This window comes from Pelodiscus sinensis, chromosome 5 (assembly GCF_049634645.1).
Source record: "Pelodiscus sinensis isolate JC-2024 chromosome 5, ASM4963464v1, whole genome shotgun sequence".
NCBI lineage: Eukaryota > Metazoa > Chordata > Testudines > Trionychidae > Pelodiscus > Pelodiscus sinensis.
In genome coordinates, this window is record NC_134715.1 from 44,834,098 (window position 1) to 44,852,657 (window position 18,560).

Sequence of the window (18,560 nt, forward strand, 5' to 3'; positions counted from 1 at the left end):
GTCCCAAAACAGATCCCTGTGGAACCCCACTTGTTACTCCTTTCCATCAGGATTGGGAACCATTAATAACTACTCTTTGAGTGTGGTTATCCAGCCATCTTATAGTAACCCCATCTAAGTTGTATTTGCCTAGTTTATTGATAACAATATCATGCGAGACCGTATCAAACGCCTTACTAAAATTTAGGTTTACCACATCCACCGCTTCTCCCTTATCCACAAGACCCAATATCCTATCAAAGAAAGCTATCAGATTGGTTTGAGATGATTTGTTCTTTACAAATCCATGCTGGCTGTTACCTATCACCTTGCCACTTTCCAAGTGTTTACAGATGGTTTCCTTAATTACCTGCTCCATTATCTTCCCTGGCACAGAAGTTAAACTAACTGGTCTGTAGTTTCCTGGGTTGTTCTTATTTCCCTTTTTATAAATGGGCAGTATATTTGCCCTTTTCCAGTCTTTTGGAATCTCTCTTGTCTCCCATGATTTTCCAAAGATGATAGCTAAGGCTCAGATACTTCCTTTATCAGCTCCTTGAGTATTCTAGGATGCATTTCATCAGACCCTGGTGACTTGCAGGCATCTAACTTTTCTAGGTGATTTTTAACTTGTTCTTTTTTAAATTTTATCTTCTAAACCTCCCCCCTTCCCACTAGCATTCACTATGTTAGGCATTCCTTCAGACTTCTCGGTGAAGACCGAAAAAAAGAAGTCATTAAGCATCTCTGTCATTTCCAAATTTCCTGTTACTGTTTCTCCCTCCTCACTGACCAGAGGGCCTACCCTGTCCTTGGTCTTCCTTTTGGTTCTAATGTATTTATAAAAAGTCTTCTTGTTTCCCTTTATTCCCGTAGCTAGTTTGAGCTCATTTTGTACCTTTGCCTTTCTAATCTTGCCCCTGCATTCCTGTGTTATTTGCCTATATTCATCCTTTGTAATTTGTCCTACTTATCATAGTGATAAGGCCTTGGGAAGGGGCGGTATGAGATCAGAGGCTTAGGGGAAAGTGGCGATGTTGGAGGGTGGAGCTATGATTCAGATGCCGGTGGCCACTCCATTTTTAGAGAACACCCATAGCTCCTGCCCTTAATTACCATTATCTTGCAGGAGAGTGGAATTGAATTTGGGCCTCGCACGATCCACATGAGTCACCTAATTATTGGTCCAACGCGCATAAGGAAGGCACTGGCACTACCAGCTCATTCTTTTCCCATTTTGTGAGTAGCATCTAAATCTTGAACCCCCAGTCCCCTAAACCCCAATAAAAACTATTTGGTAATTTTGTTTCAAATACACACATGGTTATGGGCTGAGCACAAAGGCATTTTTCAGTGACTAAGCTATTTGACATTTTCTGCCAAGCTCTGGGGTTAACCATTATTTTCAGTTGAACATCCATTGTCTGGGTATCCACTTCACTACAGCTGGTATTAAGTGACACCCTTAAGGCTGAGCACTGAATGGTTATATAGGATAAACTGCTCTCTTGCTTGAGCACATGGGTGAGCTAGATTAATAGAAGCCAGTGTGGAGGAAGATGACACTGCCTGTGCTACACCTGTCCTATACAGAAATGAAGGATGCTAGTCTCCGAGATTGCCATTCTGGCACCCTTCAATATCATCTGAAATCAAAACTGCTTAACAATTTTAAGTACAAGCCCACTTGGTCTTCAAATCAAATAAATAAATTGAAAAGCCCTGGCAATTTTGGTGCTGGGCAGCATCCAACAGGAAACCGCTTAACATGGAAATTTTCTCTCTGATTATCTATTGTTATAATTCCCAAGGCTGCACCTTTCATGAGAAAGGTGCCATAAAATCTCCTTTACCAACTGAACTTCTGCTGCTAGCAGCGTGTTCAATGTCACTTGTTCTGTTTGTTTTGTTTTCTATTGAGTTATTGCTGGGTGCCAAACATCTGCCACGTCTTCTTGAATTCTTGACAAATAATTAATTAATACTATATGGCTCTTTTCCATAAATATATATGGAGTTGTTAAAAGCCCCAGCAATGCAAAAACTTAAAGCATTGAGTCATCCCAAGCTCTTCAAATGCTTTGCTGGACTGAGATCAAAGTGCTTGAGATAATCCTATACAAATTTTGCTGCCACTAAAAAGAGAAAAACGAAATTATCAACATGCAAATATTTAACACACTTTATTTCAGGTAGTCAGTTTCATGCACTGAACATATAAACAAATAAGGCGAAAATTTGTATGAAATTAACAAAAGCAAGCAATTTCTAAAGTTGTTGTACGCAAATTTCACTCCCAGGGCACCAACAAGATTGCTGGACCAGTGGGCAATGTGGCGTGAGGGCTGGCTCTGTGCTCCTAGAAGGGATGGGATCTCAGGTGGAAGGAGCAGGCCTGGGGCAGCTTCCTCACTGACCCTCTGAGCTAGCCAGAGCCCAGGGGAATTGTATCCTTTGCCCTCCTCCCCATTCTTCTGTTGGTGGGGTGGGCCTGCTTACTCCACATTCCAGCCACCAGACCATGCTCTTTAATCTTATTTTGTCAGCTATTTGTCCTTTCTTGAGCTGAAAGGAGATGGAGATTGTCTAGGGATTCAAACTGTTCATTCGTGAGTGTAGTGGGGTAGAGTGGTCCCCCACTGAGCCGGAGGCGGAGGAACCCCTCCGGGAGCCATTTTGGGCCCAGCCTAGCCCCGCCCCCTCACCTGACCGGAAGTCAAAGGGCAGGGTTAGGACTATAAGAAGCCTGCCAGGGAGTTCAGTCAGGGCCCAGCCTCTGAAGGAGACGGAGGCCTGTCCAGAGCTCCTGCCTGGGGAGAGTAGGACCGGGGCTAGGCCGCTCTCAGCGGCCTCCCCCGAGGCCAGCCAAGGTGTCCCTGCCAGGTCTATGGAGGCTGGGCCAAGCTAGCCAGCAGAACCTCCCAGGGACCCAGAGGACTGGCCCGAGCCGGGGGACTGGCTGGAACCCCAGTGGGTACTGGAACGCCGGGGCCGGACGAGCCCACGGGATGCTGCAGAGCTCCAACCCCTTGACTTCTGGATTGGGCTGCCCGGACCCTGATGGGACGACACCGGCCTCGATTCCCCGACGAACCTGCTGGAGCTACAGGTACCTGGGAAGGGGGAGACACACATGGTTATGGGCTGAGCGAGAGTGGCCCAGGGGGTAGTCCGGGCGGAGAGCCACCCGCGGCCAGCAAGTTACGGGCCGGAGCCCTGCTGAGCCAGTCGCAGCTGCACTGCTGCCATCAGGGCCCCTGGGCCGGGGCGCAGTGAGGTGGGTGGGCCTGCACCCCCCTGCCACCCCCTAACCGGGTGGCAGTCTCCCCCTCACCGCTGCTGCTGCCGGTGCCCTCCCGAGCCCACTTCTGAAGGAGGAGCTTCTACAAACTGGGGTTTGGGTGCGGCCACGCCTGGCGTCAGGGCCTGGCCGCCATTTACCATCCCGCCTGGAGTTAGGGCCTGGGTTTGGCTGGCGGTATTTGTTGACCACCCTGCTCAAGAGCCCGGGTTTACCTGCGGTGCGTTTGGGACCGTCCGTGCATTGGGTGGGAACTCTTAAAGGGACAGGACTAGAACGGTTGCCCTGCCCCAAACTGTATGATAATAGACTGACAAGTGGTGGGATTATTTCTCTTGGCCCGGACCTGAAGCAAGGCCGGGAAGAGACTCGCCCGCCTGGACTAGTTTAAGGCACAGTAACGCAGGGAGGCAGGCACGTCTCTCCCTGTGCTGGAGGTGGAGGAGCCGCCTCCTGAAGGCCTACCGGTCTATCATAAACTGCCCCCGGAAGAGGGGGAAAGCTCAGGCTGTTGTGGACATTGCCGGAGGGCAGTGTCCTGAAAGGGATCCGGCCACCTGCCAGCAGTGCTAATTCCCCAACTCGGCGGCAGGTGGCGCTGTGGCGAGCGGGAAGCTGCTACAGTGAGGCTGATATATTTTTGGAAGCATAATGTTCTCAGGTGCCAGAACACACAGCTGTCCTTGTTTTGTAACAAATGAAAACATAAAGACAAGATGAAATTGATTAAGAAGGTATTTGCTATTGGCCATTTTCCTCACAAAATGGAGGCTTCAATTTAACTTGTGTAATATGTATACCCACACAATGATTTCTACCAGCCACAAACAAGAAGTAGGAACCCTAAGCTAATTCTTCATGTGGCTCAAAACTCGAACCATAACAATGGCAATGTATGGGAATGTCTACATCGCAACATTATTTCAAAATAACAAGGTGAGCATCTACATAATCCCATTATTTTGAAATAATTTCAAACTAACAGGCTTCTTATTCTGGAATAATAAACCCTCATTTTATGAGACATAACACCTATTTCAAAATAGTTATTGTGTGTGTTAATGGGGCAGCTGTGGTTATTTCAAAATAAGTGGCCTCTAGGGAGTCTCAAAGCTGCCCTGCTGGTCAGTCTGTCCGCACCCATCAGAACTCTAGACTTTCCCTTCCCCTACAGGCTTTAAAGCTGCAACCACTAGGGAACATGCTTGTGACCTAAGGAAGGCCCTGACAGTCCTGTGCCACACAACAGTGCCCTGCTCTGCCTTCCTGATGCCATGGCAGATGGCTATGCTCCCACCAAGCCCCCCATAGCTGCAAGTGAGCTCCCAAGCCCCTGGCCAAGGGCAGAAGAAGAGGGCACCACCCTGATCTGGTGCAGGGATCCTGAATCTCATTGAGGTCTGAGGAGAGAAGGTGAACCTCCAGGATTACTGCATCAGATGCAGGAATGCCAGTGTGTACAGCGGGATGGCCAACAGCCTTGGCTAGAAGGGCCACGTGTGCACCCAGCAGCAGGTGTTCAGGAAAGTCAAGGAGCTGAAGGAGGCCTACATGAAGGTCAGGGAGTGGAGCTCCTGATCAGGGGTGGCACCCCAATCATGCCCCTATTATGAACAGCTCCTCTGCATCCTGGGAGTGGGGTGTCAGTCCCTTTCCCCCTTTGTTGTGGACTCTGGGCTGGAGATGCCTGTTGTCACCCTCCCGGAGGGCTGTGGACGAGGAGGTGGAGGAGGAGGAGGAAGACAAGGCAAGCCAGGAGATGATGCCTGCCAGCCAGGAGGTCAGTCTGTCCCTGGAGCTGGTATCCCCCTCCCTGGATGTCACTCAGGGCTTGGACGAGGCTGGGGAAGGCCCATCAGGTGAGTTCCATTACTTTCCCTAGAGACAAGCTGGGGAAGGCGGAGGGTGGAGACGGGCTACATGCTCTTTGCTCAGCCTTCTCAGCCTGGGGATCGCACAGTAGCTGGTGCACATGGAGCACCAGTCTGGAACAGACAGCTGCAATGAGCCTGCCACACGGGAACCTTGTGCTCCGGGTCATGCTTGGCAAGGTGGAGGACATGGAGTCCCTGCCAGGGGAGCCTGCTGCAAGGGAGGAAGAGAAGGTGACACCAGTACCACCCTCCCTGGCAAGCGGTATCTGCTGCTCACACACACCTCCCCCAGCACTCTCCTTCCACCTCTTCCAGCAGACAGGGATAGAAGTCCTCTCCCCATGGATGCCGCCACTGCCAAACCTGGTGTGTGAGAAGCCGAGTGAGGCTCCCCTGGGATGTCCGTGCCCCTGCAGATGGCCTTTCTCAAAGAATGTTGCCTTCATCTGACCCAGGACCTTTTGGTTTTGACTCACATGTTAGGGTTAGGCTTCATGCACCCTGTCTCCTGAGATGACTGCTCTTCTCTCTGTTCTTCACAACTGGACCACCTGTAAGTGAGGTGCATCCCACCACCTCCTGCACCAGCCTCCCAACCCTGTGGGATCCACAGATGCCGGCAATCCCAGGAAGACCTAGAGTTGGAACACATTGCCTGCCTTCATGCCCTGCACCCCTCCACCTTTTCCCCCAGTCCCTCCTATGGCCATTGCATACCAGGTGGTGGGAACACCTGAGGCAGGCACCAGTCCCAACCTCATCCCTGAGTCCTTCCTACCCCCTCCTTCCCTTTCCTCCCTCCTCCCAGGTTCTTTCACCAGTCTCTCTGTCTCCCCCCCCCCCCCCCCGTCTAGATTCTAGACTCTAAAAATCAGAGACTTTATTAGTTCAAACAAATAGTCTTTTTTAATTTGGTCTGCAGGAGAGTGGGGTGAAGTGGGAAGGTTGGGCAAGGGAAAAGAGGGGTGGGGAGGGAAGGCACAGAGGGGCAATACAGAAGCCTCTTGTGGGGAGGCCCAAGGGGGAGAGTCAGTGGTATCCTTGTCTGAAACACTCCCTCAGGGTTTCCTGGATGTGCACAGTCCCCTGATGGGCCTGCCAGATGGCCACAGTATGCACCTTTTCAAAGACTTGGCCAACTGCTCAGCTTCTGGCAGGAACCTGGTAGGAATGTCTCCCCCTTGTTCTTGCACAGGTTGTGCAGGACATAGCAGGCTGACACCACCTGGGGAATGTTCCTCTCACCAAGGTCCAGGCTGGTGGGGAGACATCAGAACCTCCCTTTCAAACAACTGAAAGCACCCTTCAGGATCACATGGGCCCTGCTGAGCCTGGCATTGAACTGTTCTTTCATGGGGTCCAGCTGTCCCATGTAGGGCTTCATGAGCCAGGGGAGCAAAGGGTAGTCTGTGCCCCCCACAATGCACATCAGCATGTTCTCGTCCCCAACACTGATGGTGCGGTCAGGGAATAATGTGCTGGCATGCATCCTCTGGAAGAGGCTGGAGTTGTGGAGTATGCAGGCATCATGTGCCTTCTCTGACCACCTGACGTTGATGTTGGTGAACCAGCCTCGATGGTCAAAGAAGGCCTGAAGGACTATTGAAAAGTACCCCTTCCAGTTGATATAATTGTATGCCCAGTAATCGGGGGCCCAGATGGGAATATGGGTGCTGTCAATGGACTCCTGAACCTTCAGCTGGGGAATCCATTGGTGGCAAAGCCGGTGATGATGGGGTCCATGTCATCCAGGGTGACAACCCTGTGCAGCAGGATGATGGTGATGGTCCTCACCACCTGTAGAAGGATACAAACAGAGAATCACAGGGTTGCCAGGGCTCTTGGGAATTCCCTGAACCCAAGCCCCTTCCCACAGCAGTAGCAACCCCAACTTACCCCATCCCTGGCATGCTTTGTGAAGGCGGGACTGGAAAACCTTCAGGGAGGGAGAGTCTACCACCCCCCTTCCCTTGGGAAGCCCATTCCAGTGCTTCACCACCCTCCTGGGACAATATCACGTGAGCACCAAACTTGCATGACCACAGCATCAATGGTTGGTCTCCCCATGCCAAACTGGTTCCTGACAGAACGGTAGCTGTCTGGTGTGGCGAGCTTCCAAAGTGCAATGGCAACCTGCTTCTGAAAGGGGGTGGTGGGTCGCATGTGGGTGTCCCATTGCTTGAGGGCTGGGGCAATCTACTTACAGAGCTCCGGAGTCCTTCTGCGTGTGGAAGTTGTGGAGCAACTACTTATCATCCCACCACTTCATGATGATCCAGTTCCACCAGTTGGTATTGGTGTCCTGTCACCAGAAGTGGCAGAGCACAATGTACAGGGGAGCATGCAAGGGGCTGTGCTGCATTGGCAGTATGTGGAGAGAGGTGAGGAGTTGCCCTGCAGTGAGCTGTGCATCCTGTTCCTGCAGTGTCACATGGGCAGAGTGCAGTAACTGCAGGAGAAGGCGCGGCAACAGGTCTAAGGTCTGGCTCCATGGCTGGAGTGCTGTGGCATCCACAAGGGCAACCAGAGCATGCAGTGAAATGAATTTGCTGTCCCTCAAAGAGGTAGGCAAAGGTGAAATGCCTGAGATACGTCTGTAGAGAGAGTAGCCCCTTTAAGCATGAGTCTCAGATAGCCTTAGGCAGCAGCTACAGGAAGTGACTGCTGTCCTGATACTCTGCCCAATGTTCTTCCAGGGGGCCTTAAATGCAATTCAGATTCCAATCAGTGTGGATGCGCTATTTTGATATAGATCTGCACTATTTCAGTGGGTATTTGTAGTGTGGATGCTCTATTTTGAAATAAGCTATTTTGGGAGTTATTATTCTGAAATAGTTTATGTCAAAATAAGGGTACATCTACACTGAACCCTGAGCTCAAAATAAGCTACACAATTTGAGCTATGCAAATTGCATAGCTCATTTTTAGTGTATTTCAAAATAGCTTATTTCATAACATGGTGCTTTCTACACAGCATCACATTCCAGAATAAACCACTATTCTGAAATGTCCCTTAATCTTCATGGAACAAGGTTTACAGGGATGTCAGAACAGCAAGCCTGTTATTTCGAATAGTGCCACAGTGTAGATGTACCCTAAGCACATAGTGTAGACATACCCTTAGGGTGTGTCTAGACTACATGGCTCCATCGACAGAGCCATGTAAATTAGTTTACCCGGCATAGTCAAAGAAGTGGAGATTTAAATAATCCCCGCTTCATTAAAATAAAAATGGCCACTGTGCTGTGCCGACGATCAGCTGATCCGGCACAGTACGGCAGTCTAGATGCAGCGCAGTCGACAAAGGCTTCCTTTCTCCTCTTTCACTTAGGATATGTCTACATTACATTCCTCTTCCAAGGGCACCCTAGGAAGGGCTGGAGGCCCCTATTTCTAAATAAGTGTCTACACGGCGCTTATTTCGAAATAGCAATTTCAAAATTGGGGCTATTCCTTGTGGAATGAGATTTACCAATTTCGAAATAAGCACTCCACTATTTCGAATTAATTTAGAAATAGCAGTTGGCCTGTGTAGATGCTAGGTAAGTTATTTTGAAATAACGGCTGTTATTTCAAAATAACTTTGCTGTGTAGACATACCCTATGAGTTTAACCATTAAGGATGGCAGTTGCTTCTGTGTAATGTAACTGCCTAGGGAAATTTTAGTCCTTAGCAGGAGTTGCTTTTTTAGGTAACTTGATCCAATACCATACAGTGTGTCTGGAAATTAACCTGATGTCTAGCTATGGATAGCCACTGTAGTGAGCAGACCACTGTGGTGATGTGCTTTTGATAGTAGATATTGCTTAAGTGGCAGGCTGTTGCACATTAGAGATGAGGCATGATTAAATCAACATTAAAACCAAATGATTTAATTGCAAGAAGCGAGGCAGGCACTTACAAGGATGTGATCGCTGTGGCTGGTTTATGAGCAGATACAGAGAGGAGCACCCTTGTTGCACAATGGAGCTTTGAAGTTACACATCTGTGGGATCAATTTATTAAAGAGGGAATTCTATATCCTAGCACAGAGAAAGGGGGGAAAAGTTGGTAAAGAGCAGGTGTTTAGGAGTTTCTAAAGTGTTGAAGAGAAACTGAGGGGTCGGGTTGGGAAAAGAAGAGAAATCACAAACTATCTTACCATATTCCAACCAGCTGTAGTGTTGAATGTCAGCAATATAAATTTCCTAGGGAGGCTGTGGAATCTCCATCACTGGAGATTTTTAAGAGCAGGTTAGATAGACAGCTGTCAGGTATAGCCTCGATGGTGCAGGAGCCTGGACTTCAAGACCTCTCAAAGTCCCTTCCAGTTTTAGTATTCTATGGTATGCAGAAAACACCTATTTTTCTATCTCATTCACTTCATGGTAGTATCAACAAGTTGTCAATGACAGTTTCAGATCAGCATGTGGATGAAAGCAGACACGTAAACCCTACAAAACAATGGAAATGCTGTCCAGTAGCAAAAGCCATTTTATTCCCTTGATCATCTACGTTGCCCTTCTCTGAAATTTTCCAGTTTCAAAATACCGTTTTTGCGATGGGAACATCAGAATTGAACATAATATTCAAGGTGTTGGTACACTGTGGATTTACACAGTGCCAAATATTTTCTGTTTTATTTTCTATCCCTTTCTGAAGAATTTCTAATGTATTCAGGGGGTAACCGAGTTAGTCTGTATAGAATAAACTTAAAAAACAAATGGTCTGGTAACACTTTATAGACTAACTTTTGTTAGTCTATGAAGTGCTACCAGACCATTTATTGTTTTTTAAGTTTATTCTAATGTATTGTTAACCTTTTTTACCTCTGCTGTACAGTGAGTAGCAGTTTTCAGAGAACTATTAATGCTGACTCCAAGATTTTTGATGGTCATAGCCATCATTGTATATGTATCGTTGGAATTCTTTTTTTCCAATGTGGTGTACTTAACACATATTAATGTTCCATTTAATTTGTCATTTTGTTGCCCAATCACAGTTTTGTGAGAACCCTCTAACTCCTTATAGTCTCCTTTGAATTTAACTATCTTGAATAATTTTGTATTGCAGAACATTAATGAACCTGTTGAAAAGCACAAGTCCCAGTATAGATCCTTGGAGGACACCACTGTTCTCCTTTCTTCATTGTGGAAAAAGGGCCATTTCCCCCCTTTTTTTTTACTTCTGTTTCAATCAGTTATCGACGCATGAGAAGACCTTTCCTGTTGTCCAATGACTACTTAGTTTCTTTATGAGCCTTTGGTGAAAAACCTTGTCAAAGGCTTTTTGAAAATCCAATTACCCACGTACTTGTCTCATTCAAAATATTCTAATAGATTGGCGAGGTATGATTTCTTTTTACAAAAAGCCATGTTGACTCTTCCAAAACAAATCATCTTTATGATCTTGATGATTCTTTTCTTCACTATGCTTTCTACCAATATGCTTGGTACTAAAATTAGACGTACAGCCCTGTTAATACCAGGGTTTCCTCTGGAGCCCTTTTAAAAACCAGTAGTTACCTTCCAGTCATCAGTGATAGTTTATATACCACAATTAATAGTTCTTCAGTTTCATATTTGAGTTCCTTCAGCATTCTTGGGTGAATATCATCCTGGTCCTGGTGACTTTGACTTCTTATTGTTTAGTTTGTCAATACAGATTGGACCTCCCTGGTCCGGCACCCTTGGGACCTGAGCAGTCCCCTGGGAGTTTGTCGTAACAAGGGAAGTCAATGCTCCCCTGCTGGCCATTGGCCTCATTCCTGGTACTGAGGCTCCCCATTCTGCTGCTGGCCCCACTGACCCTGACCTGGCTGGTGCTCTCTGAAGTCCGGACTCCCTGCTCTGCTGCTTGCCTCACTGTTGCTTAGGCATCCCTGGGATTCCCCAGCTGGGCCTGCCCGTCCGCTGCCAGCCCTGCTGCTGCCAGGGGTTCCCTGGGGTGCCGGAGCTGAGCCTGCCCAGCTGCCACTGCCACCGTTGCTGCTGGAGGCTTCCTAGGGGGATGGGGCCATCCACCTGTCACCAACCCAGCCCCACTGAGGCTGGAGGTTCCCTGTTGGACTGGGGTTGGGGGCTGCCCAGCCACTGCCAGGCCCAGCTGCTCTGCTGGCCCAGCTGGGGCTCCCAAGCTCCCCAGGATTGCTGGCTGGCTCCTGCTCCCAGCCTCCGGGGCTCTTTGGTCCAGCAACATCTGTGGTCCTACTGGACCATAGATGTTTCTGGACTAGAGAGTCCCAGATCTGAGAGGTTCAACCTGTACTCAAAACTCCTTTATTAACGCATCGATATGTGGCACTACTTAAAATGTATTATCCAAAAAGAATAACTCTGATGTGGCTTCCCCCCACATCCTCTACAGTGAAGATCATTGCAAAGGATTCATTCAGCTTCTCTGCAATGAACTTGTCTTCCTTATTGCTCTTTTAACACCTCTGTTACCTATGCACACTCTGTGTATTTGGCAAGCTTCCTGCTTTTGGCTATTATTCTACGTTTTAATTGCCAGAGTTTGTGCTCCTTTCTATTTTTCTCATTAGGATTAGATTTAAAAGAATCCTTTTTTTTTCCAGTTAACTGTTACTCTGCTGTCTTGCCATGGTGACATTCTTTTCATCCTCCGACTCTCTTTTTTTTAAAAAAATTTGGGCTATATATTTAGTCTGATCCTCTATTATGATATTTTTAAATACTCGATGTTGCTTGCAGGTATTTTACCCTTGTGACATCTCTTTTTAATTTCAAATTTCACCATATCTTGTGTAATTCCCATTTTCAAAGTTAAATGTTACTATAGTGGAGGGGTTTTTTTTTGTATTTTATTCCCTCTGAGGATGTTATATTTAATTGCATTTTGGTCGCTATTAATGAGTGATTCAGTTATATTCACCTCTTGGATCAGATCCTGTGATCACTTGGGACTAAAACAGGAATTGCCTTTCTTCTTGTGGGCTCCAGGAAGCAGTCATTTTATGGCACCTAGACATTTTATATCTTCATCATTCCCTTACATGACATCTGCTCAGTTTATATGAGAAGTTGAAATCTCCACTATTAGTTCATTTTCTTGTTTTTTAGCCATTCTAATGTCCCTATTCATTTCATAGTTACTGTCACCATCCTGGTTAAGTGGTTGAGAGTGTATTCCTATTGCTATCCTCGTAAAATTCAAGCACAGAATTTCCAACTATAGAGATTCTGTTTTACAGTTAGTCATTTAAGATTTTGACCTTCTTTGACTCTGCTTTTTAATATAGTGTCATTCACCCACCAGCATGACCTAGTCTGTCATTCTTGTATATTTTATACTTTATTACCATGTCTCATTGACTATGCTCATTCCACCTAGATTCCCGGGGCTCTGTCTGCTGGCAGTTCAGGGAGAGGTACACTGTCCCTGGTAGGGAGGGGGCGCCAAGGCAAACTCAGAGTCTGCATGGCAACCAATAGGGAATGAGATGCCCCTCCTGGGGAGTTGAGGAGAGGGGAGAAGCCTTTTTTTTTTTTTGAGTGTGAGTGGGGAGCCAGCCAAGGCAAGGGCAAGGCTGGTTGCATGGGGAGCTGGTAAGCCCCAGGCCTGCATGCAGGATTTCCCCTGAGAACCCTTTGCGGTGAGGGGAAATCCTGGGACCGAAGCAGCCTGATTCCTGCCTGAAGAGGATCCTTGCTAGCGGAGATCAGCCCTCTGCAGTGACTGAGGAGTCCAGAGTCATCTCTGAACCTGAGGATCATTCATGGAGTTTGTGAGTGCACCATCTTTTAGTTAGTCAGTCAGGAAATTTGTTTTGGGGACCCCCTAATCCCTAAGCTGTGTCCGCAAGCCAGGAAGGAAGGGTTTGGGGATTTTATAACCTAATGCATATTAAACCTCTGGAGGGATTTACCAGCTTATCCTGCTTGAGTGTTCTTTGGGCTGCACTGAACCCAGTTAGCCACTCTGCTAAACCACTGCAGAGAAGAATTTTGTGGTCATAGGTCATCAAGGACCCCAACAAAGTATGCGTACCAATGGGACACTAATCTTACATTTGCTACATAAAGTCACATGACTGGGGCAAGTCACAGGTATTAGCAGCGTGGGCACCAGTGAACCTAAAAATAGTGTTTTACCCTGTTATGTTATATTTGTCTCCTGTTTAATATAATGATTGTGTTGAATACAGTAATTACTCGTTTAACACGTGCCCGCTTAACACATTTTTGGGATAGCACAATTTTTTTTAAGGAACATTTTTTGAATAACATGACCGTCCCCGAAATAACACAGTTTCCCCAGCCGGCCTGTCACTGGAGGCTGAGCGGGGCTTCCTCTGCCTCCCTGCAAAGCGGTGGAGGGTTCACCGCTCACCGTACCGTTCCCCAGTGACCCCCCATCACCAGACGCCTCACTCCCTCTCCTCCATCCCCGCTTGCAGGCTGGCGGCTGGGTTTCCCTAGTGGGCCAGGCGCTGGCGACTGCACGGGGCTTCCCCCGCCTCCCTGCAAAGTGGCAGAGGGTTCGCCACTCACCGCGTCGTTCCCCGGTGACCCCCATTGCCGGATGCAGTGCAGGTCCCGGTAGACCCATCACGGGGCATACTGAACTTCCAATGCAATCTCCCTTCCCTTCCCTTCCCCAGAGCCAAATACCTCCCCTCCCTGCTGTAACCCAGCCTTTCTCCTCCAACCTTGTGTCCTGGTCCCGGCTGCTAACTAGTGCAGGCTGGAGCCACAAGCGCACATGCGGCTCTCAACAGCCCCACCGAGAGAGCCGCTGACCAGAGCACTTCTGGGTTCCAGCTGATGCCCTGTTGGGAGTTTTACTGTACTGTACGCATGAGCAGATGAATACACTGTACATGTGGTCACAGCGCTCCTCTGCTCATTCACATGTTTATCTTGTGTTAACAAACCCGATGTCTTGTACTGAATTGTTAGATACTGTACTGTATCTTGCTGTGTATTACTGTATCCCTTATGAGTGGAAACTGTAAGGAAAGTGATACATCTGCTTCTGCAAGCAAGAAGCATAGAAAATCATTTATATTAGAAGAGAAATTTGAAATGATTAAGCAAATTGAAAAAGGTGAACGCAATTGTGACATCTCCCGCACTTTGAATATGCATGAGTCTAGTGTGCGCACAATCCGTGCCCAAGCTGAGGCAATTAAGGAAAGTTGCAAAAATGCAACACCAGTAAGTGTGAAGAAGGTTGTTCGTACACGATCTAACCTAATGGGAAATATGGAGAGGTGACTGTCTATGTGAATTGAAGACCAAACAACAGAAGATGCCAGTGGGTTTGGCTGTTATTCAGGAAAAAGCCAAAGCTTTATATGATGATATTAAAATAGAATTGAATGAAACTGATGCCAAGCCATCTAATGCAAGTCACGGTTGATTTGAACGCTTTAAAAAATGTTCAAACTTACATAATATCAAAATAATTGGAGAGGCTGCTGCTGCTGACACGGAAGCTGCTGAATCATTCCTAGTGATATTTGAAGCTATTATAAAGGAAGGGGGCTATTCGTCTAAACAGGTGTTTAACCTGGACGAAACAGGACTCTTCTGGAAGCGCATGCCAGCATGCACATATCTCTCTCGTGATGAGGCTTATGCACCTGGTTGTAAGGCTGCAAAGGATGATATCACTGTGATGCTATGCACCAATGCCAACGGGGATTGCAAGTTCAAATTGGTAGTAGTTTACCATTCTGCCAACCCTAGAGCTTTAGCTGGGTATTCAAAGGATCATCTTCCTGTTGTTTGGAGATCTAATGTGAAAGCATGGGTAACTGCAAGCATCTTCACAGACTATTCCTACAATCGCCTAACTGCTGAGTTGAAAAACTACTGTTTGCAAGAAAATCTTGCTTTCAAAATTTTATTTCCTCTAGATAATGCACCAGGGCATCCTTCTTGCCTTACTGATCTGTCAGAAAACATTCGTGTGTTATTTTTACCCCCCCAATACAAACTTGTTAATTCAACCTCTTGATCAAGGAGCAATAGCTGCTTTCAAGGTGTATTACTTGCGTCGTACGTTTACTAGGCTTATAAGGGAGATAGTTGGCGAGAATAAGCCTACAATCAAGGAATTATAGAAAAAAATTAACATTAAAGATGCTATAGATATTAAAGCAGAGGCTTGGGCAGAAGTTTCATCGAGTTCACTTAATGCAGTTTGGCACCATATATGGCCTGCATGTGTTCACGAGTTTAGGGAGTTTGACACTGAAATAGCTGAAGCTAAAAAGCAGATTGTAGCCCTAGCCCATGAAGCAGGATTAGAGGAGGTGGATGCTACTGATGTGCAAGAATTGCTCGACTCCCATGAGGAGGAGTTGTCTATTGACGAGTTGAAGCTTCTGGATGAGCAGTGGCTGGAAAATGAGCCTGAACATGCTGAGCCAGTTATTCGAACATTATCAATGAAATAATGACTGAAGCATTTAAGCTTATAAGTGATGCAATAAACATTTTTGATGAGAATGAGCCTGATGGCGAATGGAGCTCAGAAGTAGCGAAAAGCTTAGAAAGCGCTATATCTTGCTACCAGCAACTGTACAATGAAAAACAAAAAGCAGCAAAGCAGCTTTCTATCAAAAGTTTTTTTCATGTTCAACCTAAAAAAAAGATCATCTGATGAACAAGATAGCTCTGTTCCATCTACATTGTGTAATGTTGACATTGACGACTCAGCACCAACTGAAAATTGACTTCAAGACCACGGTTGAAATGCAACCCCCACCTTTTCCATTATTTTCAATGGGAAAATTGATTCCGCATAACACGTTTTCACTTAACCTGATCATTTTCTGAAACTTATCTACCGTGCTAAATGAGGAATTACTGTATATTGTATGTGTTTGTGTTATTTCTTGGAAGTCTCCAACTATCTGGCAAGTAAGTGGGAATTACCCTGTGATTAGAATTTTCCTCCCAAGCTGCCCTGGTGACCCTGCCAGGAAGGAGTGAAGGGGGTGGAGGCACCGCCAAATGAATTCATAGGGAAACATAAAGAGGATGCACCCTGCTGAGTGGGTGGTGGGATCCAGAAGAACCCAGACCTGTCCATCAAAACCTGTAAGTAGATTGTCTTAAAGAAGGTAACCAGGTGGAGATGGGGTGCTAGACTCACTTTTACATGTTGTCAATATTTAGTTGATTGCCTCAATATTACTATGTTTAAATAGGAGTTTTTTGTGTTTGACAGTTCCTCAGGGTTTTTTTAAAATAAAAAGATGGGAAAGGATGGACTTGTAGAAAAAGAGAAGAGGTATATCTGCTGGGTCTATGTATAGGTGTAACATTTGAAAATCTTGTCAGTGGACTGTGTCCTAAATGAGCCAAAGATCTGGGGCCTCCAGATTCACAACTTCCAGTGGGCCTTATTTCTACCATGTATTTATAAAATGAATCAATTAGAATATACATCTTATATTTACATGTTCATGTATAGTATATAGAGCAGTATAAATAAGTCATTGTATGACATTTTAGTTTGCACTGACTTTGTTAGTACTTTTTAAGTAGCCTATTGTAAAATAGGGCAACTATTTATAGGAGCAGATGTACCCCGTAAGACCTCTGCGTACTCCCAGGGGTATGTGTACCCTTGGTTGAGAACATTGCTTCAGACCCTGCTTCTGCAAACATGCATATGCTTAACTTAAAGGGCACAAGAACTCCCACTGACTGGAACTACATGAGTGAGAGGATTTGGGTCTTTCCTCTTTAGAATACCATGGAGAATATATGTATTTTATTGGTTTTATTCTAGGATGTATTGATGGAAATAGATCCACCCATTTCCCTCTCTGTGTTTGCTTCACCCATAAAAACAAAGACGTGAATTTTAGCCTTGCGGCATGAATAATACAACTGCTGAAGTCTATGTGGTGTTTCAAAGTAAAACCCTTGTAGATGCTTTAAACATTAGGTCTCTTACTGTGCATGCCTGACGTTATTTCCACTTAGAGGACTAACTGTGACAAATTATCATATTTAATAACTCAATTTTGATAATGAAAGTGTGAAACAGATGAATTTCTCCTCATTTACCAAGGCGGGGGTTTTTTTTTTGAACAGGGAAACTTTTAGAAAGACCGCAATTTAGCATTTGCTTTGTTTCTCAGTGTGCTTTTGATAAGTATGGAGTGAATTTCTGAATGCTTGGAGAGATTGTAATATTGGTATCCTAATAAATCAGTTATAGTCATTTAAAATTATCTCTAGGATTCTGATCTCTTTTGACCTCTTTGGTATTTTATAGATGAGAATAGTTCTAATATATTAAAGCTCTCGACTGTAGAAGCTCAAATTATTTTTGAACTGAAGCTCATAAAAAGATGAAGCCCTTTGTAATATTACATTGTTCCACACAAATTTTGTAATTGCAATATACATTAACAAACAAAAGAGAATCAATCATAATACATATGTAAACTTGCCAGACTAGCTGCATGTAGAAATAGTATTTTTGTGTGTGTAAAAGTTACCTGATTTGTTAAGTACATTCTTTTTTGCACATGGGATATAGGGTTTTATCTATGCTGTGCACTTTTGCTCAATTAATCTGTTTTATATCACTTTATAAAATTGCTCATTGTGACTTGTTACTGTAACAAAGGACCAAAGAAATCCAAGCAAAATGTATTAAAAGAATTTTGCTTCCTTTTCATTTTATGGAACATTTTCAAACAGGGAACAAGGTAAACAGAGTTCCAGGCAATTTAAAGTAGTTTGGATTGAAATTTCAAAATACAGGTCCTTCAGAAAGCAGTATTTTGTTTGCAGGGGTACTCACATAGGTTACATGCTTTCCCTTGCCTTGCTTCTGGAGATGTGGCCCTGCCAGAGAGACAAGGCATCATATATTTTGGGATTGTCCTAGGATACCATCCTTTTGTCTAGGAGGAGGCAAGAGGATTAAAATGGTAATGGATACCTCCTTAAACATCTGTTTTGGGGGAGAGCCCATCATTTCGGAAACTCTCCAACTCACGGAAAGCTTTGATCTTTAGAGTGGGGAATGTAGCCAAATTATTCATATTGCTTAAATGGAAAAACAGACTGCATGCAGGGATAGACACTTGGCTTAGTGATTTGGCTGTCATGGTAGCTGAAGAGGAAATATTTTAGAGAACATGGATCCCAGACAATTTTGAAAAGATCTGGTCTAAATTTTTAGAAATATTTAATTAGTCACTACCAAATGGAAATAGAAATAGCACTCTCTTCATCTCCCTGGAGATGCTCAGGCTACATAACGAAGTACAAAAGGGCACCCTGAATCCTTAGCATTGCAAGGAGAAACAGGACAAGCATATGGGAAATGGAATAAACTCAAGAGCTAGAAATCTTTAAGATTATCAAGAAGCCAACTAGTGTGTCCAACAAACTCATTTGCCTAGTATGGCTGGATGTCCCTCATGTAT